The sequence below is a fragment of the Schistocerca piceifrons genome, chromosome X (genome assembly GCF_021461385.2).
Source record: "Schistocerca piceifrons isolate TAMUIC-IGC-003096 chromosome X, iqSchPice1.1, whole genome shotgun sequence".
Classification (NCBI taxonomy): domain Eukaryota; kingdom Metazoa; phylum Arthropoda; class Insecta; order Orthoptera; family Acrididae; genus Schistocerca; species Schistocerca piceifrons.
In genome coordinates, this window is record NC_060149.1 from 26,045,644 (window position 1) to 26,070,950 (window position 25,307).

Below are 25,307 nucleotides of genomic sequence, written 5' to 3' on the forward strand. Positions count from 1 at the left end.
ATTGCCGTCCATTTTGTACGGGAGTACCTACTGTCCGTTATACCTTAAGTACAAAGTCTCTTACAGACAGCAAGTTTCCACGCTTATAGTACGGTTGTCTTGACTATCTGTCACAGCAGAGTGGATAAACTGCCTCTCTTCCAACACTCATAGCTATAGGAATGAATGCAATCCTCTACGGACATCAAATTATGACCCACATCGTGGCATAAACGCTACAACAGCCTCATGAATCAATATACGACTATGTCTGATAAAAAAAATCCTTCCCCATGCGTCTACCCACTGCGATTCTGTCATCAAGAAGCCGCTAAGAGCAGGATGTTCAACAACAACTTTAACCGGGACAGCGGCTATACCCTTAGTAGTGCAATGGAAGCGGGCACTTGATGCTGAAGCACTACAGAGAAATAAACTGAGTTATCCACCATCTAACGAAATCAGCATCTCTACCAATGTTCCTCCGACTTCTCTGTTAGCATTTGTAAGTTCAGTAGCCAAGTGACGTCATCATGGCACAGTTCGGCCAACTAAATAAAATACTGTAATGCCTGCAGACAACTCTTGACGGTGGCGACAGCAAAAGTCATCGAAAGCTCGATATTACATAAAAAAACTTACGCGTCAAAAAATCTGTGAAGCATTTATCCAAGATCGTCCCTGCGAGAAACGACGTTCTCATCTGCATCCTCTCCTTTATTTTTCTTTCGCGTTTATTCCCGCCGGCCGGAGTGGCCGTGCGGTTCTAGGCGCTACAGTCTGGAACCGAGCGACCGCTACGGTCGCAGGTTCGAATCCTGCCTCGGGCATGGATGTGTGTGATGTCCTTAGGTTAGATAGGTTTAATTAGATCTAAGTTCTAGGCGACTGATGACCTCAGAAGCTAAGTCGCATAGTGCTCAGAGCCATTTGAACCATTTGTTTATTCCGTATCTAAACGGGGCCAGCATGGTTATTATCGCTTTTGGCGTTGTTAAATTTATAATGTGGCTAGATGCCATTCCTGTCACCTGTCGCCATCCCTTTACCCTCCCACCCTCCTCCCCTTATGCAACTTGCGTACCACAATTGCGGCTATTCTGGGGGATACGTTTTTAGATAAATCTGCTATGTTAAAATGATTTTATTCGTTTTTAATCCAGCCTGATTTACCACTACGTAGCAGCTATTCTGGACGGGCGCGGCACTGCGGTCTCACTGGTGAACCGGCCACAGCCAGCGCGCATAGTGCATCACCGGCGCCTAGGCGTGGCGGTACTGTAACAGCCAGCCAGCTCGCCTTGCGAAGGCTAACCTGGTGCTCCCGTACTCGCCGCCCGTTATTAGCCCTTTTTTTCTCAACCTTGAGCGGCGCTGGTGACCACCAGCCTTTAGCTCGACCTCCGGCACGTTATATTTAATACGTCCGTCCTTAGGCGCCGCCGGATTCGACGAATGAATGGTTTTAGCGTCCACTTAACGTTCTTCTAAGGCAGCATGTTTGTCGCAGCGGAGGTAACAGAAATTAAGTAGGACACACAATATCAATGGTCAAAAAAAGTATTGTTATCATCACACACACACACACACACACACACACACACACACACACACACACACACACACACACCCACACACACACCAATACTGTTCACGATCATGGGCGTCCACAGAAATTTATCCACTGGGGAAGGAATCGGGGATGAGGTGGTTGGGATATTTAAAGCGCTTTTTTATATAATTCACTATACACTGAAGTGCAAAAGAAACTGGTATAGGCATGCGTATTTAAATACAGAGATATGTAAACAGACAGAATACAGCGCTGCCGCCGGCAGTGAATATCAGGAATCCGGTAAAACATCAAATCTCCGACATCGCTGCGGCTGGGAAAAGGTCCTGCAAGAACGGGACCAACGACTAAAGAGAATCGTTCAACGTGACAGAAGTGCAACCCTTCGACAAATTGCTACAGATTTCAGTGCTGTACCATCAACAAGTGTCAGCGTGCGAACCGTTCAACAAAACATCATCGATATGGGCTTTCGGAGCCGAAGGCCCACTCGTGTACCCTTGATGACTGCACGACACAAAGCGTTATGCCTGGGCTGGGTCCGTCAACACTGACATTGGAGTGTTGATGACTGGAAACATGTTGCCTGGCCAGACGAGTCTCGTTTCAAATTGTATCGAGCGGATGGACGTGTACGGGTATGGAGACAACCTCGTGAATCCATGGGCCCTGCCTGTCAGCAGAGGAATGTTCAAGCTGGTGGAGGCTCTGTAATGATGTGGGGCCTGTGCAGTTGGAGTGATATGGAACCCTGATACGTCTAGATAAGACTCTGACAGGTGACACGTACGTAAGCATCCTGCTTGGTCACCTGCATCCATTCATGTCCGGCCGGCCGAAGTGGCCGTGCGGTTAAAGGCGCTGCAGTCTGGAACCGCAAGACCGCTACGGTCGCAGGTTCGAATCCTGCCTCGGGCATGGATGTTTGTGATGTCCTTGGGTTAGTTAGGTTTAAGTAGTTCTAAGTTCTGGGGGACTAATAACCTCAGCAGTTGAGTCCCATAGTGCTCAGAGCCATTCATGTCCATTGTGCATTCTGAAGGACTTGGGCAATTCCAGCAGGACAATGCGACACCTCACACATCCACAATTGCTACAGAGTGGCTCCAGGAACACTCCTCTGAGTTTGAACACTTCCGCTGGCCACCAAAGTCTCCATACATGAACATTGTTGAGCATATCTGGGATACCTTGCGACGTGCTGTTCAGAAGAGACGTCTACCCCCTCGTACTCTTACGGATTTATGGACAGCCCTGCAGTATTCATGGTGTCAGTTCCCTCCAGCACAACTTCAGACATTAGTCTGGTATATGCCACGTCGTGTTGCGGCACTTCTGCGTGCTCGCGGGGGTCCTACATGATATTAGGCAAGTGTACTAGTTTCTTTGGCTCTTCAGTGTGTAAGTATGCTTATAAGACGACTCATACCCCAAGAGCTAAATGATCTGTAGTTATCCTCGCGTACTTATAGGTACACAGGAATCATTAGTAGATATTAAGTAAATCTTTTGTAATATTAATATGAGTAGTTATGTTACCACTTCTAAATTAATGTTTGGCATGTCTTATAGGAGTTGTCTGCAAAGTCTTTGTTCAGAGTACTCTTCCAGACTTGTGACAGGTCGTCCTTGACAGTGTGATGGTAATCAAAGGGAAAAACATTGAACATTAACACTAGTTTTTCGAATTTAGTGTCAATTTTTTTCGGTTTATTCCTTTCATATTTCTTTAATGTTGAACTTTAACATTTTTATTACATTACCATTACACTGTTGAAGATGAATTTTACTAACTGTTCGTACTTCACTCTCGATTTGTAACGTCTTTTTCAGTGTTGTTCACAAATATTTTGCGCTCTTTGACGACGATAGTCAGTTAAAGTCTATTGATTGCCTTGTAAGTCGAAAAGTTAACAAACTAAATTCTGTAAATCATTCACTATATTGTGCTTCTCATGTATAATTATGAAGTTGTCATATGAAGAAGCGGCGGGAGAATAAATAGAACAAATATATTAATTTGATCTGAAACGAAAGTGCTACCTAATCTTCTAGTTACACGATAGTGTTCGGATTCAAGTATGAATTCGTGCAGACAGTAAATTGTACCGTGGTGAATGCAAATGACCTACAGTAACAGTAAACACATGTAAAAATGCCTCACAGATGGAAAAATAGCTTTCCGCTGTGTGCTAAACGTGAATACAGATTAGGTGATCCAGAAATTGCTCAGAGTGGCATGACAGAAGTTGCAGGAAAATATTAAAAGTCCCAGCAGCTTCGACAATGATGTCTATAATGCTCATGGGATATGAACATAACCTTGTTAACGCTGTAACTAGCCTAATCTATCGTTTTACGTACATCATCTACCTAGTGTTACAGTTTGCTGTCTCTGTATCCTTGTTTGCCCAGTAGTCAATTAAAGAATATGTGTTTCGCTATCAAGTTATTTTTCTTATAGCTGGGTTGTCCGCCTCTGTAGCCGAGATCGCTAAGTGCCTATTAACACTTTCCGTACACGGCGCGCTGAATCGAACTAGAAAAGTTCAATAAAGCGTATTGCAGTCTATCGAAAACCCTAAATGGGACAGTATAATGAACATGCAAATACTGGAAATTACACGAAAATCATTTCAGAATAAACGAGGAGGTGTAGGAATCCCTTTTCTGTGAGACCCAGATCATGTAGAATTGGTTTCCAACGAAAAGGTCGAAAAATTGGTGAAGGTGGCCAGAGTTTCTGACCTCGTAATGAACGTCAGTGTAACATCCTCATATTTTAAGATTTGCATAAGGAAACTGGCCGAAGAAGAATGGACAAAGGATTGGCGGCTTTCAGTCTGCCGTAAGGATCAATGTTATGCTGCCACTCAACCGGTAGTAATTAGAAGCTCCTCTTAATTTCAAAACCTTTAGGCAAGCAACTACCCCGGTACGAACGCGCACCAACCATGGTTCAACTCCTTCCCATTCGTATCGGATAGGCACAAAGGCTAACTGTTTCTGCGACTGGCAGAAGAAAGGAGGAGATATAAAACAGGTGCTGTTTACCTGTAGTTCCTTCGAAACACTCCAAAATCGCTTACTCCCATCCCTTTGTGGATGAGGGTGGCTCTTCCGACAAGTGCTCCTGTTTAATTTTGTCATGAAAACACTAAAATATAAAAAGTCATCTTTGATTTTATGCCTGACGGTAGCGTGTGTTAATGAAATATGATGTTCTACCGGTGGTTTCACAAACGTTTTAATCTCCAGGGGAATGCTAAATCTCTTCTGTTTTTCATTTCTCTGCTATACACGCCGTAACAAAACGATACCGACAAACTTCCATGGATCATAGAGGGTGTGAAGAGAAAAAAAATTGAGGGTGGGAACCCATGTTCCGAAACCTCATCCAAAGACGCTGCAGGACGTCCAACTTACAGAACAAAAGGGTCCACCAAACCTTGTGCTGTAAACGTGGCGCCCCTGCCGTGTTGTGACAGCCGTGGAAGCTCACCGTGTCAGAAAGTTGAGCCTGCAGTTTTCTCTGTAGCGTCATTGGATGACCTTTCCACACACGAATTACTATCCTCAATACACACTTCTGCTGCCCCTCCGACTTTGGTTGTATAGTTTTTTTACATTCTGTATAAGCCATAGTACGAGCTATACGAAAATTAGAAAACGGTCGTTATGGATCGAAAACGGATGAAAAGATGAAAGTGAAGGGGAATCTTGACATATCTCCGAAAACAGCGTGCTTCAGAAAAGGACTGTATCAAATTTCATAAAATGTAAATAAATCATTAAGTTCTGCTGCAAGTAATCGACTATGCATGTTCACAAATGCCAATTTTCTTGTACATTAGACACTCTGCCCAGACTTTCTCTTTACTTTTTAATTTCTTTTATTGTTGTTTGTGGTCCACACGCTTTTAAAGCACTGCATATTTCATTTAGTGCTGTGACAGGTTTTTCGTCGTTGCAATAGTCTTTACTTCTGGTGTCAAATAGCCACAGATTTTGTCCGTACTCATGAATTAAATCCTTAAGGTATTAAGCCTTCTTTTAACTTCTAAAACACTTGGTCGGCGCAACACGGAGGACAATCTCAGTTATAGGAAAACGTCCTCGACGTTTTGGAAGGAATCACCGGGATTCTCCTCAAACCGAACAAAATCGCCATTAGGATGCCCAGGTTGGAATTTAGACTCTACTTCTTCTGAATACTAATACTCGACCACTGTCAATGGAAAGTTAAACACTAGCCTAAAATCTTCCACGTGAGTATTTAATATGTTTGGGGTATGATAAGAATAGGCCTTGCGTTGAATACGGAGGCTAACGGTTCTACCTGTGTTTGTGTGTTTGACACTATCGCCTAGCTTAACAGGTTTGCTAGCACATTAAATCAATGCTTTCTATTTATCAGTTTTTAGAGCGAGAAGATTCTGTGTCTGTAATCCATAAATATTCATTTTAAAACAACACTGCAGCCTTCTCCTGTCGCTGCCGACAATCTGTAACGCTGCTTACGTTCCCCAATTTGTTTAACTATATCCCCACCCCCTTCCTCCCACCCTTTTAGTTACCTCATTACTCCGCCACGGAAGACCAGCCTTTAAAAAAGTAAGCTAACAGAATTTTTGTGAACTTCCGCATTCATACTTGCCTTCATTCGTGACATGTAACTTGTCTCGTACAACTGGCGGCAGGATGACATAACGTTACCACCGAAAGGGCACTCGAATACGACGGCTATACTACTTTTTGTTTTAAAACTGCTAAGTAAATGACAAGGCTGCTACCCTTATATGAAAGTCGAGCAGGCAGTTTGCATAAATTATATAGGGCCAATGGTTCCTTACATGGGAAGCAGCGGCTCGGCGTTACATAAGTGAAAAGCTGGTGGCCAGCTAGCCGTGCAGTCGTCGCACATGACTGCCCCGCCCAGCCGATAAGTTTGCAAGCAATGTCCCAGCCGCCAACTGCAACCAGCCGATCATTTAGGCCAGTGACAAGGAACGGCGGGAGACAGTGGGGAAAGTTCTCAGCTCTCATTTCCCACTTGCAACAATAATTTAGTAACATTGCACGTGTACTACGCCTATATTATCTGTGATGTCATGCAGTGTACAAGATAACTAAGCAAAGCTCTCCTCATCCCGAAGGTTAGTTTGTCAACACATTACTTTACTACACATGCTTCTATTGGAGGTGTTGCGAACTTGCCTTCCTTCTACCTTTCAAATGATTGTCAAGTTACCGAGCCAGTTATAGTTGCCCGCCGCAACTTGACATTTTTCACATAAACAATCTTGCAGTATAGTTCCTACACAAACTAGAATCAACTTAAACCAAAGTGGTAATAGGCATTCCTATGAGTAGAAAGTGAGCGCATTGTTATGTAAGCAAATTGAGCCCAGGTTTTTCTCATTTTAGTTAAAGCAAACTCATCTACTTTGTCAAGAGAGCCTGAAACATGCCAAAAGTTAGTGTAATGCTATGGATACAACATCAGACCTCTACCTGAAAAGCCAGGATATCTTAGAACCCGCGGTACATAGGCGGATCAGGGCCCAGAAGGTTTGTCGAGCAAAGTGAGGGCCTTCTTCTATGCACGGATGGACCGCTGCTTCCGTAGCGTGCGCATTCATCTTTTTTTTTTCTAACTACGGCGATTAAAAATGCTGATTATGGCATGATGGCAGGGTTTCACATTATACTGAAATCTCAGTCAGACATTACGCACATTGCTATGGTTCTAATCATTTGTGTACTGTACACACCCTGCGGTGGCTTGCAGGGCGCAGTTATAGATATGCTGCTGTGGACGTGTTCTGCAGTCGGAAGACTGGATGTTCCAACTGTCTGCGCGCATCCATACTGTTTGCAAGCTTCTTCGTCTCTGCAAAACTATCCATTTAGACGAGCCTACTGCAATCAAGCCTTGGCCACCCTCTATAATTTTCTGCCCTCCACTCGCACACACACATTTCCCTCCATTATCAAATTTAGCTATTTCTGATGCCTCGCCATGTGTCCTGCCAACCTATCCATTCTGCTTGTCAAGATGCGTAATAAATTTCCTTTCTCCCCGATTCAATTCACTGCGCTTTCATCAGTTACCCAGTCTACCCGTTCTAGCGGAATCCTGTCCTGGCTATAATTGAAATATTGTTAAATAACTGATTAAATAAAGTTCAGATACAATTCCAAGACATAGAACTGATTAAGATTAATTGCAGGGCACGGTTCCTCGAACTGCTTTCGTCAGCACTGCTCGTTTTAGCAAGGCAACGGTTGAAACAATACTCATCTTTCTCTTTACTTCTGTAGTAATAATAGTAATAGTAGTAACAGTAGTAGTAGTGGTTGTTGATGAAGGTTTCTCGGGTCTTCTGGCGAAGATGGGTAGTATGACACTTCCTGAAACGTCGCGAGATATCAACGCTACCACCCGGCTGGAAACCCGAGAAACCTTCATCAACAGTTTACGCCGGGAAAGCCTACAGTCACAGTAGTGGTTGTTGTTGTTACTCATTGTCCTGAAAATAAACGACATACGATTTCAGCGAGAGGTTTCCCGGGTCTTGAAAGCGTTTAAGAACAATATGTTAATCTGCTTCTAGCAGTCAGTACTGCAGCATAATTCCCTAATATTAGCGTCTAATTTCCCAGCCTAGTTCACTCAGCATCACCTGACTTAATTCGACTGCCCTTTAATTCATTTTCGAAATCTCTTCTTCGTACCCTTTACCGCTTGCTCAATAAACAAATTGAATAACATGGAGTATAGGCTACAGCCCTATCTCGACCACTGCCTCCTTCGATTCTTATAACTGCAGTCTTATCAAGTTGTAGATAACCATTCTCTCGCTGTATTAAATCCCTGCTACCTTCAGAAATTCAAGACAACATTTTCAAAAGCGTTTCCTAAATGCTGTAAATGTATGTTTCTCTTCCATCAACCTACCTTCTATGAAGAGTCGTAGGGTTAGTGGTGCTTCGCGTGTTTCATCATTTCTACAAAACCTAAATTAATAATTTCCCAGGTCGGCTTCTACCAGTCTTTCCATTCTTCTGTTAATAATTCGTGCTAGAACTGTGCAAACATCCCTAAGTTTTTGTCTGAAATCACACACGTATATCTTAATTGGTGTTCTAATTTAATAAAAATTGCTTGAGCGAGTCATGGTGTACCGTTAGAAACTTTAGAATTACGTAAGCGATATGACGATACTAGACAAGTATGAACGAAGTTCAAGGCTGGATATCGGCTTACACTACCGCATAGTGGAGGCTCAGGGCCATCGACAACTTAGAGTTGCCTTGCCACCTGACAACAAATGGCACGACTCTTTGGTTATAACCAACCACCAGCCACAGTGAACGTCCTGAGATGCATATCCTAGAATGAAGAAAGTTGCGGGATTTATTGGAAGCTTGTCTTCCGTTCTGAGCGATGAACAATGGGCCGTGGACTTCGTATTACGGTTCTGCAACGAAACAAAGCTATTGGGGGGGGGGGGGGGGGGGCGGGTTCAAGATTAATGTTAAGCAAGAAAACATTCAAGTTCCTGCAGCCACTGTCAAACAGTTAAAATAACAGTGCCTTTTCGTCGTTTTTCCTGTTGTAATGCATGCATTACAGTACGTCACTCGCCCAAAATGTAAGATTAATACAGATGTAAGTAAGCTATATGTAGGTCGTACTAATCGATAAGCAAACTAACTGACGCTACTTTGTCTTTAGATGACATTATGAGAGTCCCTTTGTTGTATTGTAAGATATATTACATAAATAGCTCACAACTACCAATTTGTTGACTTTATGTCAGAAATTTTATTGTTTCTTGCCATTAACAGTTTCTAACATTTTTTTCGTCGTCAGATGGCAGCATTGTCCTTACAGGAAGAACTGTTGAACGCTGTGAATTCCATGGTGCCCTACAGGAAAAGCATTTCAAACTAATAAATTTTCGAAAAGAAAAGAAAATTAGAGGACAAATTCAGGTTGAAATTGTGTGATAGACGTATAGCACATGTACTTATAGTGAATGTGTCAAGTTTCTGCACAAATTTTAATTTACCTTTCTCTCCGTGGAATTTCTCTCTGCTATCTCCAGAATTTCCACTCGGAATTGTTCATAGAATTTAAGGCTTCTATTTTCTTTTTGTGTTTGGATAAGATAATCTTTTGTACTTTATCTACTTAATCGTCTATGTGCTGTAAAATGTGTAAAATGTGTGAGAATTGCAAGGGTGAGAGGCTGTGTCCTAGCTGCAGATGCAAGTTGTACATGACTTTGTTTAAGTTTTCTTTTTTCTTGTATTGCATTTTTATCTCTGTTTGTAGCTATATATTTTCACATTTTTGCTTAGCAGATGTGGCAGCTTTAGTTTTGCAGTTAACTTTGACATATTTCAGAACTATTTTAAGTGACACACTCTTTGCTGAATTTAATGTTTTCATCAGGTTAATTTTATGTTTCTGGAAAGCATGTATATTTCTCATTACCTGGCGAGGTAAGCTTAATGCAATTTTGTCATATGATGACATGGTTCAGACCAGCACATCTCAAACAAAATAATCTACTACCGAAGATATGTTGATGATACAATCTTGCTTTTGGATGGTACAAACAATGAAATTGATACATTAGCAGCAGATCTAAGCAAAATGCACAAAAATATTAAATTCACAGTTGAACATGAAACTAATAAAAGCATTGACTTTCTTGACCTGAATATTTGCAATAGTAACAATAAACATCAATATAGTATTTACAGAAAACCTACCACCACAGATGTCAGTATTGACAACTCATCTTGCCACATCCGCCAACAAAAAAATTATATTTCAGAGTGATGGTACACCGGATTAAAAAAGTACCAATGAGTGACACAGAACAACAAAATGAAATCAATTTGATTAAAACAGTTGCTCATAATAATGGATATAAACCCCTAATAATAGAAAAACTCCACAACAAAATGCAGACTAAAACCACAGATCCACTTCACAGCAATCCACACAACTTGCACTCCAAGGCAAATCAGTGTGCCACAGATGCCAAAAATAAATATGCTACTCTCCCATACACAGGCCCACTATCATACCAAATACCAGACTTATTTAAAAAGAAAAATATCACAATCAGCTTTTCCACAAATAATAAATTACAACAAAAAGTAATCCATGATGTAAATACCTCCAACAGTCCCTACCGTAAATCAGGAATATACAAACTCAAATGTGATACATGCCCAAAATTCTACATTGGACAGAAATTAGATACAAAAAACACATTGATGCTTTAAGGCTTGGCAACTTGAACAAATCTCCATTTGCAGTCCATATTGCTGAAGAAAATCATTCAGTTAGAAACATTGAGAACAACTTAAAAATTTTACATCTAACAGAAAAAGTAGCCACTATGAATATATTAGAAGATATAGAAATACACACACACAAAAACAGCACCCCAGACTATTTCCTTAATGAAGAAACCGAGTTAGCTAACACCCCTTTCCTGGAAAATTTCCAAAAATTATTTTACACCCTCCAAAGCAAATAATATTCCTACGCCTATCTGCACATCAAGTAGCAAATTTATATGTTACTATAATTTTCATGATTGGCAAGCGGGGTGCACTCGGCCCTTGTGAGGCAAACTGAGGAGCTACTTGATTGAGATGTAGCGGCTCCGGTCTCGGAAACTGACACACGGCCGGGAGAGCGGTGTGCCGCATGCCCATCCATATCCATATCCAGTGACGCCTATGATCTGAGGATGACACGGCGGCCGGTCGGTACCGTTGGGCCTTCATGGCCTGTTTGGGAGGAGTTTCTTTATAATTCTCATGATGCTAAATGTAAATAAATAATGTACTGTTTTACCTATACAGTACTAAAAAAAATTGAACAACTTTATAATTACTTCTACATCTACATGGATAGTCTGCAAATCACATTTAAGTGCCTGGCAGAGGGTTACGTTAATGTAACAGTATCCGCTCAAAAACTCACAAAATCAGTGTCTTTCTGTACTAGTGTAAAAGTCGTTTCAGTTGCATAAGTGAATATTTCATCTTTTTCCAAACATAGGATAACTTCAAATGTTACGATATATCATAGCATCTTTGACACTCATATGTTTGTAAGCAGTTTGTATGTATCAAAACATGTGGTGCGTGGTAGAAATCTTTTCTGTGACAAATCTGAAGTGTTCAGTTAGAAAAATTTACGTGTGCAACGATAAGAATGCAGTGGGAGAGGGAATGCATTCACATCTGTTGGACGAATGTTATGAAAACAAACACTCCAAACCGACGTAAGTCACATCCAATGTAAATCTGTAACGCAGTCATCTGTGTGGCGTGCTTATAATTATGTATTATTTATATTTTAGGACAATTAATCTGTAAAAAGAAGAACCACAGGTTGTAAGGAAAGCATGGAAACCGTCTGAAGATGAATGATAACGATTATAAACCAGTAACGGTGCCCTTTAAATAAAGGAACTGAAAGTAAACTTGTGGCTGGTTGCTGTCCCATCGCCATCAACATGTAATTGGGTTTCATTTGTACAGTAGTTCACTTTTTCTGCTGTTACCGACATTTTAAAGTAGACGCACTTCTAATGAAAATAAACATACTTCATTTTATTAGAAGTTTCTTTATTCTACGCATTGTCACTGCCATAATTTGTGACTTCACTCTTAGCTGCGCAAACAATTTAGCGGCACATCGGCACACGAAAATCATACAGGTTTCACATATTGTAAGTAAACCTCTAGTTTATTCCTTTTAATTAGGAATATCAGGAAGTATCCACGGATTTACCCTCCCCTAACGAAAAAAAAGGATGTTGTACTAAACTTCCAAGTTCTAGGTAAAATGTGTCCAACTGTAGAGAACGAAGAACAGCTGCGGTTGGCAATACGTTGTACGTCTTCCTTTCAGGTTTTCTGCATCACAAATTTTCCAACGTATATTCTTCTGAACTGGAACTGATTTTCCTCTTCGTGTCAGGCTGACTTGGTCTTGCAAATTAAGTAGTATGACACTTGTTGAATTTCCTTATCTCATTTCTCCTTTTACGTCAAGTAAGTTAACGCGTATTTGTTTTAAAACATGATACCAGATTACTGCGTATTTAAGTTGACATCGTAATCAAAGGAGAATACTACCTTGCTGAAGAACTTTACGCAAAAAGTAACTTAATATTCAGTTTTCTCACTGCCAAAGGGATGCTACTGCCATCAGGGCGCTGCTCTAAAGCAAAAAACAAAAGGATTAAATGGTATAACCCTATCCAGGGAGACCTGGGTGTAGCTGTTTTCTTTTATTCTCTCATCTTATGGAGGAGGATAGGCTCTTTGAAACCGTCTTGTATGCCCTTTTCAGTCTTTTTTTTATTAAAAAAAACTTTATGGTTTGTCTTATTTTGGTTGGGCTCTCTCCCAACAGGGGATTTATTTGGAGGATGTTGCTAGTGACAAGCCAACGCAAACTATTGTGCTGTAACAGTATATGTATTAGAGTGAGGCAGGGAGAAACAGTTGTGTCGAGAAATTGTTACTAATACACGTATTATAGTTACCTATGTGTCTACATAGTTGGTCATTCACTTAATAGAGAACACTGGTCACTATGTGGCTCTATCGATGGTGCAGAACTGCGCCCAAGCGGACATGTGACCCTCCACTGCTTACGTTAAGTCGTGGCAGTGAAGTAGTGTGTAACTACCACTCGGTTGTATAGAAACAGTTTAGGAAGATTAGTCGACGTGAAAGTCATGACAGAAAGACATAAATGAGCTGTCGTGTTTGATCGTGCTCTTGTCAAATTGTGGTGTGTTATACGGCAAATTAATAAGCCAATGAGCTGGCCGGTGTGGCCGAGCGGTTCTAGGTGCTACAGTCTGGAACCGCGCGACCGCTACGGTCGCAGGTTCGAATCCTGCCTCGGGCATGGATGTGTGTGATGTCCTTAGGTTAGTTAGGTTTAAGTAGTTCTAACTTCTAGGGGACTGATGACCTCAGAAGTTAAGTCCCATAGTGCTCAGAGCTATTTGAACCAATAAGCCAATGGGAGAGTAAAACTAAGTTCGAATAGCCGGTATTACTCAATCACGCGGAGGTATCAGCAGTCTCCAGCAGGGAAGCGTAAACATTTCAACACCGTTACTTGCTCAGGAAGACAGCAAACTCGACACTATTGTGTGCAACTCCGTGAGAGCTCAACAGGAAATGATTCGAAGAGCACAGACCGAACTGCCTTCATTGTTTTCGTAACGTTATTTAAGAGACACTAGGTAGGACACAACACCGTCTAGCAGGAGTTTACTAAGTATTACAGATACTGTAACAAATTCATTAAGATAATGATGGAAGTGGAATAAACGACTTAAAATTTGTGCCACAGCCGGGACTCGAACCCAGGTCTCCTTGCTTACTTTTTTTTATTTATTTTTTAATCCCATTTTGTTCATTATTGTTCGTTGTATTGGTTCGGGGTGAAGGCCCATGACCCTTGTTCAAGCTCATAGTTGATGCATTAACTCAGTTTCTTTATTACAGATAGCAGCTAACTCTCTGACCGAACACGCTGAACTACCGTGCCGGCATGCTTTACTAGGCAGGAATGCTGACCATTGCACCACCGCAGCACTATGGTCAACATTGCTGCAGCTCATGCGGAAGTCCTGTACCTCAGGTGATCCTATAGTTCATTCAGCAAATGTAGCGGAACTGAAGGCCTCTGACGAGAGCAGAGGCTTTCCTCGACGACATAAAAACTCCACCTCGCACTGGCTGAGAGCACTCGATCAGCAGGATCGATGGAGTTCATGTCGTTCGCGATTGAGTCTCTGTTATGATATGATAACATATTGTGTGTGAGATTGTTCTAGTGTTGGCCTTACATTTGCTGTTGAGAAGATCAGCGATTGTGTCCTAAAACTCCAGCGTCGCACGAGTATAGCGGCAGGCCAAGTTCAGCATTCAGGACGACAACACAGGATCCGACATCGCGGCCTACCTGAGGGGAAAACACAGACAGTGATGTGGGAGGGATGTATTGAGTACTCCTCGAAACGGAGCATGAATCAAACACAAATGTCGCACACCGCCATCTCCGAGCAGGGCGCAGATAACCACGCAGGTGGGCGCCCCAGCGGGCGGCAAAACGACGTAGTAGGGTGTCATCGACTTCCGCTCCGAGCTGATGCAGCGCCCTTCAGAGCCGTTAGTCCGCTGTTGCGTTCAGCGGAATTGTCTCCGGATTACGTAAACAACAGCCGTCGCATAAAACACGGAAACCACTTTTATTCTGAGTAATAACCGCATGGGTCCTCGGCTTGAATCTCGAGAAAACAGTAAGAGGTTTCCAGACCGGCAGTCGGCGACTCCTAAAAATGTATCAGTGAGGGCTATGCTACGTATATGCAAAGAATAGTGGACCAATCCAAGCCATATAAAACGCGCCGCAAAAACAGTGATCGGGAAGAGATCCTAACAGACACCGGAGGCGACTGTCGCACGTTGTTAGTAACAAAAGGTTTCAAACGCGACACAATGGTACATAAATCTGCACGTCTTCAATCTGCTAAACAGCAAAGAAATTAAACAGTAACTTACTTGACGTATGTCGTGTCTTCCTACATCTGCATCTGCCTGATTACTCTGCATTTCACACTTTACTGCCTGGCAGAGGATTCCTCGAACCACCTTTAGATTATTTCTCTGCCGTTCCACATTCGAACAGTGTGCAAGAGAAACGAACACTTAAACCTTTCCGTGCGAGCTCTTATTTCTCTTATTTTATTTCGATGATAATTCCTTCCTATGTAGATGGGTGTCAACAAAATATTTTCGCATCCAGGGGAGTAACTTTGTGATAGAAATTTTTGATGAGACCTCGACGCAATGAAAAACTCCTTTGTTTTAATGATTGTTCCCAACTCGTGTATCACCTCCGTGACACTTTCTCCCCTATTTCGCTATAGTATAAAACGAGCTGCCCTTCTTTGAACTTTCGACGTCCTCCGTCAATCCTGTCTGGTACGTATCCCAAACCGCTCACTAGTATTCCAGAAGTGTACGGACAAGCGTAGTGTACGCAGTCTCTGTAGTAGACCTGTCGCACCTTCTAAATGCTCCACCAATAAAACGCAGTCTTTGGTTTGCTTTCCCGCAACAATTACTATGCAATCGTTCCAATTTAAGTTACCCGTAATCATAACCTCTAGGTATTTAGTCCCCCCCCATGAACCATGGACCTTGCCGTTGGTGGGGAGGCTTGCGTGCCTCAGCGATACAGATAGCCGTACCGTAGGTGCAACCACAACGGAGGGGTATCTGTTGAGAGGCCAGACAAACGTGTGGTTCCTGAAGAGGGGCAGCAGCCTTTTCAGTAGTTGCAAGGGCAACAGTCTGGATGATTGACTGATCTGGCCTTGTAACAATAACCAAAACGGCCTTGCTGTGCTGGTACTGCGAACGGCTGAAAGCAAGGGGAAACTACAGCCGTAATTTTTCCCGAGGGCATGCAGCTTTACTATATGATTACATGATGATGGCGTCCTCTTGAGTAAAATATTCCGGAGGTAAAATAGGCCCCCATTCGGATCTCCGGGCGGGGACTACTCAAGAGGATGTCGTTATCAGGAGAAAGAAAACTGGCGTTCTACGGATCGGAGCGTGGAATGTCAGATCCCTTAATCGGGCAGGTAGGTTAGAAAATTTAAAAAGGGAAATGGATAGGTTGAAGTTAGATATAGTGGGAATTAGTGAAGTTCGGTGGCAGGAGGAACAAGACTTCTGGTCAGGTGACTACAGGGTTATAAACACAAAATCAAATAGGGGTAATGCAGGAGTAGGTTTAATAATGAATAGGAAAATAGGAATGCGGGTAAGCTACTACAAACAGCATAGTGAACGCATTATTGTGGCCAAGATAGATACGAAGCCCACGCCTACTACAGTAGTACAAGTTTATATGCCAACTAGCTCTGCAGATGACGAAGAAATTGAAGAAATGTATGATGAAATAAAAGAAATTATTCAGATTGTGAAGGGAGACGAAAATTTAATAGTCATGGGTGACTGGAATTCGAGTGTAGGAAAAGGGAGAGAAGGAAACGTAGTAGGTGAATATGAATTGGGGGACAGAAATGAAAGAGGAAGCCGCCTGGTGGAATTTTGCACAGAGCACAACATAATCATAACTAACACTTGGTTTAAGAATCATGAAAGAAGGTTGTATACATGGAAGAACCCTGGAGATACTAAAAGGTATCAGATAGATTATATAATGGTAAGACAGAGATTTAGGAACCAGGTTTTAAATTGTAAGACATTTCCAGGGGCAGATGTGGACTCTGACCACAATCTATTGGTTATGACCTGTAGATTAAAACTGAAGAAACTGCAAAAAGGTGGGAATTTAAGGAGATGGGACCTGGATAAACTAAAAGAACCAGAGGTTGTACAGAGATTCAGGGAGAGCATAAGGGAGCAATTGACAGGAATGGGGGAAATAAATACAGTAGAAGAAGAATGGGTAGGTCTGAGGGATGAAGTAGTGAAGGCAGCAGAGGATCAAGTAGGTAAAAAGACTAGGGCTAGTAGAAATCCTTGGGTAATAGAAGAAATATTGAATTTAATTGATGAAAGGAGAAAATATAAAAATGCAGTAAATGAAACAGGCAAAAAGGAATACAAAAGTCTCAAAAATGAGATCGACAGGAAGTGCAAAATGGCTAAGCAGGGATGGCTAGAGGACAAATGTAAGGATGTAGAGGCCTATCTCACTAGGGGTAAGATAGATACCGCCTACAGGAAAATTAAAGAGACCTTTGGAGATAAGAGAACCACTTGTATGAATATCAAGAGCTCAGATGGAAACCCAGTTCTAAGCAAAGAAGGGAAAGCAGAAAGGTGGAAGGAGTATATAGAGGGTCTATACAAGGGCGATGTATGGAAATGGAAGAGGATGTAGATGAAGATGAAATGGGAGATATGATACTGCGTGAAGAGTTTGACAGAGCACTGAAAGACCTGAGTCGAAACAAGGCCCCCGGAGTAGACAATATTCCATTGGAACTCCTGACGGCCGTGGGAGAGCCAGTCCTGACAAAACTCTACTATCTGGTGAGCAAGAAGTATGAAACAGGCGAAATACCCTCAGACTTCAAGAAGAATATAATAATTCCAATCCCAAAGAAAGCAGGTGTTGACAGATATGAAAATTACCGAACTATCAGCTTAATAAGTCACAGCTGCAAAATACTAACACGAATTCTTTACAGACGAATGGAAAAACTAGTAGAAGCCAACCTCGGGGAAGATCAGTTTGGATTCCGTAGAAACACTGGAACACGTGAGGCAATACTGACCTTACGACTTATCTTAGAAGAAAGATTAAGGAAAGGCAAACCTACGTTTCTAGCATTTGTAGACTTAGAAAAAGCTTTTGACAATGTTGACTGGAATACTCTCTTTCAAATTCTAAAGGTGGCAGGGGTAAAATACAGGGAGCGAAAGGCTATTTACAATTTGTACAGAAACCAGATGGCAGTTATAAGAGTCGAGGGACATGAAAGGGAAGCAGAGGTTGGGAAGGGAGTAAGACAGGGTTGTAGCCTCTCCCCGATGTTGTTGAATCTGTATACTGAGCAAGCAGTAAAGGAAACAAAAGAAAAATTCGGAGTAGGTATTAAAATTCATGGAGAAGAAATAAAAACTTTGAGGTTCGCCGATGACATTGTAATTCTGTCAGAGACAGCAAAGGACTTGGAAGAGCAGTTGAATGGAATGGACAGTGTCTTGAAAGGAGGATATAAGATGAACATCAACAAAAGCAAAACAAGGATAATGGAATGTAGTCTAATCAAGTCGGGTGATGCTGAGGGAATTAGATTAGGAAATGAGGCACTTAAAGTAGTAAAGGAGTTTTGCTATTTGGGGAGCAAAATAACTGATGATGGTCGAAGTAGAGAGGATATAAAATGTAGGCTGGCAATGGCAAGGAAAGCGTTTCTGAAGAAGAGAAATTTGTTAACATCGAGTATAGATTTAAGTGTCAGGAAGTCATTTCTGAAAGTATTTGTATGGAGTGTAGCCATGTATGGAAGTGAAACATGGACGATAAATAGTTTGGGCAAGAAGAGAATAGAAGCTTTCGAAATGTGGTGCTACGGAAGAATGCTGAAAATTAGATGGGTAGATCACATAACTAATGAGGAAGTATTGAATAGGATTGGGGAGAAGAGAAGTTTGTGGCACAACTTGACCAGAAGAAGGGATCGGTTGGTAGGACATGTTCTGAGGCATCAAGGGATCACCAATTTAGTATTGGAGGGCAGCGTGGAGGGTAAAAATCGTAGAGGGAGACCAAGAGATGAATACACTAAGCAGATTCAGAAGGATGTAGGTTGCAGTAGGTACTGGGAGATGAAAAAGCTTGCACAGGATAGAGTAGCATGGAGAGCTGCCTCAAACCAGTCTCAGGACTGAAGACCACAACAACAACATCAACAACAGGTATTTAGTTGGATTGACAGGCTTCAGATTTGTCTGATTTATCGTGTAACTGAAATTTAACGGATTCCTTTTTGTTCTCATGTTGATGACCTAACACTTTTCGTTACTTAGAGTCAATTGTCACTTTTCGCAACATGCAGATGTTTTGCCTAAATAATTTTGAAGTTGGTTTTGATCTGCAGACGACTTTAGAAGACGGTAAATGACAACATCATCCGCAAACAATACCGGGCGATCAAAAAGTCAGTATCAATTTGAAAACTTAATAAACCACGGAATAATGTAGATAGAGAGGTAAAAATTGACACACATGCTTGGAATGACATGGGGTTTTATTAGAACCAAAAAAAAAATGGCTCATTCAAATGGCTCTGAGCACTATGGGACTTAACTGCTGTGGTCATCAGTCCCCTAGAACTTAGAACTACTTAAACCTAGGTAACCTAAGGACATCACACACATCCATGCCCCAGGCAGGATTCGAACCTGCGACCGTAGCAGTCACGCGGTTCCAGACTGTAGCGCCTAGAACCGCTCGGCCACTCCGGCCGGTTGGCTTTGCGGTTACCTGAAGTCGCAGGTGTATCGTGATCGACCGACATCTCTAGGAATGCTGAAAGACAACATCCGACGCCAATGCTTCACCATAACTCCGGAGATGCTTTACAGTGCTGTTCACAACATTATTCCTCGACTACAGCTATTGTTGAGGAATGATGGTAGACATATTGAGCATTTACTGTAAAGAACATCATCTTTGCTTTTTCTTACTTTGTTATGCTAATTATTGCTATTCTGATCAGATGACATTTTTTGAACTTTTGTATTTTTTGGTTCTAATAAACCCCATGTCATTCCAAGCATGTGTGTCAACTTGTACCTCTCTATCTACATTATTCCATGATTTATTCAGTTTTCAAATTTGTACTGACTTTTTGGTCACCTGGTAAAAGAGGGCTGCTCAGCTTGTCTCCTGAATCTTTTATATAGATTAAATCAGCAGGGGGCCAATAACATTTCCCTGGAAAACGGCGCCTCATGGGGTAGCCGCGTGGTCTAGTTGCCTTGCCCCAGTTCGCGCGGCTCCTCCCGTCGGAGATTCGAGTCCTCCCTCGTGCACGGATGTATGTATTGTCCTTAGCGTAAGTTAGTTTAAGTTATATTAAGTAGTGTGTAAGCCTAGGGACTGATGACTGAGCAGTTTGGTCCCACAGGAACTTACCACAAATTTCCAAATTTCCAATTCGGGAAACGGCAGGTACCACATTTGTTTTACTCGATCACTTTCCGTAAATTGCTACGAACTGTGATCTTTCTGTGAGAGGAAATCGAGAATCCAATCACACGGCTGAGACGATTCTCCATAGGCATGGAGTTTGATTAGAAACCGCTTGTGTGAACGAGACACACTTTTCCCTCTTTTCAGATGACACAAGTTGTCGAGAGCACCGATACTTCAATCAACGTTTGACCTATAATGTGTGCAGGGTCTAGTTTACGCCAGCGGTAGTTCTGTAATGGTTTTGGGACGTTTCACTCATTAAGGTTCACGTGATCATGAACCAGGATATTTATTTCGACATACTCGATGAAGAAGTGTTGCTCATTTTTGTACATCATCATCATGAGTATGCTGCGGACAGATGTGTTCTCGAAGGTGACTGTAGCTGTGTTCAGAAGGCCTCGCGCATGCATTCATAGCCCGCTAAATCACCCGATCCCAATCCCACAGAACCGAGCGAGGTGGCGCAGTGGTTAGCACACTGGACTCGCATTCGGGAGGACGACGGTTCAATCCCGCGTCCGGCCATTCTGATTTAGGTTTTCCGTGATTTCCCTAAATCGCTCCAGGCAAATGCCGGGATGGTTCCTCTGGAAGGGCACGGCCGACTTCCTTCCCTAATCCGATGAGACCCATGACCCCGCTGTTTGGTCTCTTCCCCCAAAACCAACCAACCAACCAATCCCACAGTAAATGTCCCTAATTACTTGGAACTGCGGTTCAGACATAGCCGTCAACACCCTTGCAATTTGGTAACTTTACGGAGCCTACCCCCCATGAACCATGGACCTTGCCGTTGGTGGGGAGGCTTGCGTGCCTCAGCGATACAGATAGCCGAACCGTAGGTGCAACCACAACGGAGGGGTATCTGTTGAGAGGCCAGACAAACGTGTGGTTCCTGAAGAGGGGCAGCAGCCTTTTCAGTAGTTGCAGGGGCAACAGTCTGGATGATTGACTGATCTGGCCTTGTAACACTAACCAAAACGGCCTTGCTGTGCTGGTATTGCGAACGGCTGAAAGCAAGGAGAAACTACAGCCGTATTTTTTCGCGAGGGCATGCAGCTTTAATGTATGGTTAAATGACGATGGCGTCCTCTTGGGTAAAATATTCCGGAGGTAAAATAGTCCCCCATTCGGATCTCCGGGCGGGGACTACTCAAGAGGATGTCGTTGTCAGTAAGAGAAAGAAAACTGGTGTTCTACGGATCGGATCGTAGAATGTCAGATCCCTTAATCGGGCAGGTAAGTTAGAAAATTTAAAAAGGGAAATGTATAGGTTAAAGTTAGATATAGTGGGAATTAGTGAAGTTCGGAGGCAGGAGGAACAAGACTTCTGGTCAGGTGACTACAGAGTTATAAATACAAAATCAAATAGGGGTAATGCAGGAGTAGGTTTAATAATGAATATGAAAATAGGAATGCGGGTAAGCTACTACAAACAGCATAGTGAACGCATTATTGTGGCCAAGATAGATACGAAGCCCACGCCTACCACAGTAGTACAAGTTTATATGCCAACTAGCTCTGCAGATGACGAAGAAATTGATGAAATGTATGATGAAATAAAAGAAATTATTCAGATGGTGAAGGGAGACGAAATTTAATAGTCATGGGTGACTGGAATCCGTCAGTAGGAAAAGGGAGACAAGGAAACGTAGTAGGTGAATATGGATTGGGGCTAAGAAATGAAAAAGGAAGCCGCCTGGTAGAATTTTGCACAGAGCACAACCTAATCATAGCTAACACTTGGTTTAAGAATCATAAAAGAATATTGTATTTATGGAAGAACCCTGGAAATACTAAAAAGTATCAGATAGATTATATAATGGTAAGACAGAGATTTAGGAACCGGGTTTTAAATTTGTAAGACATTTCCAGGGGCAGATATGGACTCTGACCACAATCTGTTGGTTATGAACTGTAGATTAAAACTGAAGAAACTGCAAAAAGGTGGGAATTTAAGGAGATAGGATCTGGATAAGCTGACTAAACCAGAGGTTGTACAGAGTTTCAGGGAGGGCATAAGGGAACAATTGACAAGAATGGGGGAAATAAACACAGTAGAAGAAGAATGGGTAGCTTTGAGGGATGAAGTAGTGAAGGCAGCAGAGGATCAAGTAGGCATAAAGACGAGGGCTAGTAGAAATCCTTGGGTAACAGATGAAAGGAGAAAATATAAAAATGCAGTAAATGAAGCAGGCAAAAGGGAATACAAACGTCTCAAAAGTGAGATCGACAGGAAGTGCAAAATGGCTAAGCAGGGATCGCTAGAGGACAAATGTAAGGATGTAGAGGCTTATCTCACGAGGGATAAGATAGATACTGCCTACAGGAAAATTAAAGAGACCTTTGGAGAAAAGAGAACCACTTGTATGAATATCAAGAGCTCAGATGGAAACCCAGTTCTAAGCAAAGAAGGGAAAGCAGAAAGGTGGAAGGAGTATATAGAGGGTCAATACAATGGCGATGTACTTGAGGACAATATTTTGGAAATGGAAGAGGATGCAGATGAGGATGAAATGGGAGATAAGAAAGTGCGTGAAGAGTTTGACAGAGCACTGAAAGACCTGAGTCGAGACAAAGCCCCTGGAGTAGACAACATTCCATTAGAACTACTGACAGCCTTGGGAGAGCCAGTCCTGACATAACTTTACCATCTGGTGAGCAAGATGTATGAGACAGGCGAAATACCCTCAGACTTCAAGAAGAATATAATAATTCCAATTCCAAAGAAAGCAGGTGTTGACAGATGTGAAAATTACCGAACTATCAGTTTAATAAGTCACGGCTGCAAAATACTAACCCGAATTCTTTACAGACGAATGGAAAAACTAGTTGAAGCCGACCTCGGGGAAGATCAGTTTGGATTCCGTAGAAATATTGGAACACGTGAGGCAATACTGACCCTACGACTTATCTTAGAAGCTATATTAAGGAAAGGCAAACCTACGTTTCTAGCATTTGTAGACTTAGAGAAAGCTTTTGACAATGTTGACTGGAATACTCTCTTTCAAATTCCGAAGGCGGCAGGGGTAAAATACAGGGAGCGAAAAACTATTTACAATTTGTACAGAAACCAGTTGGCAGTTATAAGAGTCGAGGGACATCAAAGGGAAGGAGTGGTTGGGAAGGGAGTGAGACAGGGTTGTAGCCTCTCCCCGATGTTATTCAATCTGTATATTGAGCAAGCAGTAAAGGAAACAAAAGAAAAATTCGGAGTAGGTATTAAAATCCGTGGAGAAGAAATAAAAACTTCGAGGCTTGCCGATGACATTGTAATTCTGTCAGAGACAGCAAAGGACTTGGAATAGCAGTTGAACGGAATGGACAGTGTCTTGAAAGGAGGGTATAAGATGAACATCAACAAAAGCAAAACGAGGATAATGGAATGTAGTCAAATTAAGTCGGGTGAAGCTGAAGGAATTAGATTAGGTAATGAGACACTTAAAGTAGTAAAGGAGTTCTGCTATTTGGGGAGCAAAATAACTGATGATGGTCGAAGTCGAGAGGATATGAAATGTAGACTGGCAATGGCAAGGAAAGCATTTCTGAGGAAGAGAAATTAGTTAACATCGAGTATAGATTTAAGTGTCAGGAAGTCGTTTCTGAAAGTATTTGTATGGAGTGTAGCCATGTATGGAAGTGAAACATGGACGATAAATAGTTTGGACAAGAAGAGAATAGAAGCTTTCGAAATGTGGTGCTACAGAAGAATGGTGAAGATTAGATGGGTAGATCACGTAACTAATGAGGAAGTATTGAATAGGATTGCGGAGAAGAGAAGTTTGTGGCACAATTTGACTAGAAGAATGGATCGGTTGGTAGGACATATTTTGAGGCATCAAGGGATCACCAATTTGGTACTGGAGGGCAGCGTGGTGGGTAAAAATCGTAGGGGGAGATCGAGGGATGAATACACTAAACAGATTCCGAAGGATGTAGGCTGCAGTAGGTACTGGGAGATGAAGGAGCTTGCACAGGTTAGAGTAGCAGGGAGAGCTGCATCAAACCAGTGTCAGGACTGAAGACCACAACAACAACACGGAACCCAATAGTAAATGGGTGGCTTCAACTTGATAAAGCGTACCTTAAGAAACCTGCTAACAGTCCTGTGTGTGTGTGTGTGTGTGTGTGTGTGTGTGTGTGTGTGTGTGTGTGTTGGGACTTATGGGCGCTCAACATCGAGGTTATCAGCGCCCTGACACACATTAAAGGGAATGAATGTGGACAGACCTAATAAAACTGAAGCACACACTCAAAGAAAGTAGGAAAAGAAGGATAACGCTACATGAGAAAGGAAAACCTAAGGAAAGGGAAAACATAGCAACAAGAATGCCACAGGAAATTGTCATTGGCTGGCCACTTACATAAAATATGGGTGAGCTTGTCACACAGTGAGCAAATTAAAATCCTCTCCCTAAAATCTTTGTAAAAACATTTGACATGGCACAGAACTTTAAAACTTTAACCACATTCGTCTGAGTGTTGCCTAAAAGAGATGTCAGGTCCGCTGGCAAGTCAGCCGCGGTCCGCTGGTCAGAAAATAAAACACAATCCAATAAAACGTGGCGCACAGTGACCTGAACGCCACAAGCACCACAAATTGGAGGGTCCTCCCGCCGGAGCAGGAAGCCATGCGTCATAGGGCTGTGGCCTATTCGAAGCCGAGTGAGGAGAATCTCGTCCCGTCGATGGGGCTGAAAGGAAGTACACCTCACACGTCGAACCGAGGCCATAATCATTGTTAGAAATGGTATTACAGGATATGAGCAAGATGCACACCGAACAGCCAAAACGTTATGACCATTACCCACTGAGACGTTCGAGCAGCTTCGTGCAGTTGCGGGCACGTGAAGCGGTAACAGAAGTATGTAAGCGGAGCTGGCACCGACGGGAAATCACCCTAGCGAAGATATGGGCTGCAAAGGAGAAATC

At 42.4% G+C, this 25,307-nt stretch overlaps 1 protein-coding gene across 1 annotated transcript in view; it reads right to left on the bottom strand.

Annotated features, from left to right (window-relative positions):
• LOC124722163 overlaps positions 1-25,307 on the bottom strand; it is a 483,207-nt gene that overhangs the window by 198,895 nt on the left and 259,005 nt on the right. The window lies entirely within an intron of this gene.